Source organism: Miscanthus floridulus, chromosome 17 (assembly GCF_019320115.1).
Source record: "Miscanthus floridulus cultivar M001 chromosome 17, ASM1932011v1, whole genome shotgun sequence".
NCBI lineage: Eukaryota > Viridiplantae > Streptophyta > Magnoliopsida > Poales > Poaceae > Miscanthus > Miscanthus floridulus.
In genome coordinates, this window is record NC_089596.1 from 42,200,378 (window position 1) to 42,202,199 (window position 1,822).

Sequence of the window (1,822 nt, forward strand, 5' to 3'; positions counted from 1 at the left end):
CATTGGAAGCTAGTTTTCTAGATAGGCCCTCCATTATTTTAGCTTGGCAAGAAATTAATTCTCTCAAGGGTGGTTGATTATTGAAATTATTATTACCTTGATAGTTACCTTGGTAGTTCGGCCTCTTTTGCTAGTTCCATCCTTGATTCTGTTGAGGACAAAAGTAGTTGTTGTTAACGAAGTTTACATCCTCATGGATTTCAGGGCAATTGTTCCCTGAATGCCCAGTGTTGCCACACTCTTCACACGTCATGCGGGAATCATGAATGTGCATGACTTCTTGCTTCTCATTACCTCGGTCTTCAAGCTTCTTCATGAGTAGGTCCATCTTGGCAGACAGCATGTATACATCCTTGAGTTGATGCATACCTCCACCTCTCTTGCGGGTCTAAAGATGTTCTTCATTCCAACCTTGGTTGGAGGCCATCTTCTCCATCATGAGTATAAGTTATCAATATATTCCCATTGCTCATCCTTTCCCGTGGTAAAAATATAAATAACGATACCTGGAATACTCCTGGGTGAAGTGTTACAATGGTATAATTATCTATGTGCTTGCAGATTTCTTCCATTTATATATATATATATATATATATTCTATCTAGTCACATGAAATACTAAAGTACTTCTTAGTGTCATTCTAGAAGTGGCACTAGGTAGTACCAACAAGCATTTCTGGCACCATCGCTAGGGATGACAACTTAGTAAAAGTGATACTAAGAAATGTCAATAATCATTAGGTGACTACTTAAACAAGTGACAAGTTAATAAATACTAACAAGCATTTCTGGCGCCATTGCCGGGGAAGGTAGCTACGCAAAGGAAGTATTGATAAACTTATACTTATCGATGTGATCGAGATAACCATTGACCTCTGCTCAAACAGGCTTACCCTTGTGTTGTCTACTTGTGTATCTTATGCATGGTAATGTATAAGCCGGTTTTGACCTTTCGATGAACTACATTGACAATCCAGAAGCATTACTTAAGAGAACTAGAGCTAAACTCAAGAAAGTTTCAGCTTTAGGGTTGAAAGACAACCAGATAAGCAAAGCTTAACACCAGAATTCAAAGCCATGGCTGACAAGACTCTCCGTGAATTCTCTGCTCCAACTACAGCTAACATCCGTACTAGTCCGACAACCAATGTCGGAAACATTAAATTCGAGCTCAAGCCAGCCCTCATCAACATGGTGGAAGCAAGCCAGTTTTGTGGAAGGCACATGAAGATGCGAGTGCCCATCTCCAACACTTCCTAGAGATCTATAGCACTTTCACCATCAAAGGAGTGACCAGAGACACCATACTACTTTGCCTCTTACCATTCTCACTCTTGGGGAAGTAAAAACAATGGTTCTACGCCAACAAAGATAGAAACACTACATGGGATAACTGCTCCACTGCCTTCCTAGCAAAGTTCTTTCCCATAGGCAAGACTAATGCTCTGCGTGGGAGAATCTCAAGTTTTCAACAACAACATGATGAATATGTCCCCTGAGGCATGGGAATGCTTCCAAGATTACATATTAGAATGTCCTCATCATGGGATGGAGAATTGGCTACTCATGTAGACTTTCTATCATGGGTTGATTAAGAGTACCCGTGAGACTATGGATGTTGCTGCAGAGGTGCATTCCTATCACTCACACTCCTAGCTGCAACAGCACTCTTGGAGAAGATGGCCTCTAACCAAGGCTAGAATGAAGAACAAGTTCAGACCTGCAAGAGAGGTGGAGGTATGCATCAAGTCAAGGGGGTGGACATGATGTCTGCTAAGATGGACCTGCTGTTGAAGAAGTTCGAAGATCGAGCCAATGAGAAG

At 41.5% G+C, this 1,822-nt stretch overlaps 1 non-coding gene across 1 annotated transcript; it reads right to left on the reverse strand.

Annotated features, from left to right (window-relative positions):
* Window positions 1-1,439: 1,439 nt before the first annotated feature.
* Window positions 1,440-1,549, reverse strand: LOC136519154 (small nucleolar RNA R71). Its single transcript, XR_010774716.1, has one exon. It is a non-coding gene; the product is annotated as a small nucleolar RNA R71 (small nucleolar RNA).
* Between the last annotated feature and the right edge of the window lie 273 nt (window positions 1,550-1,822).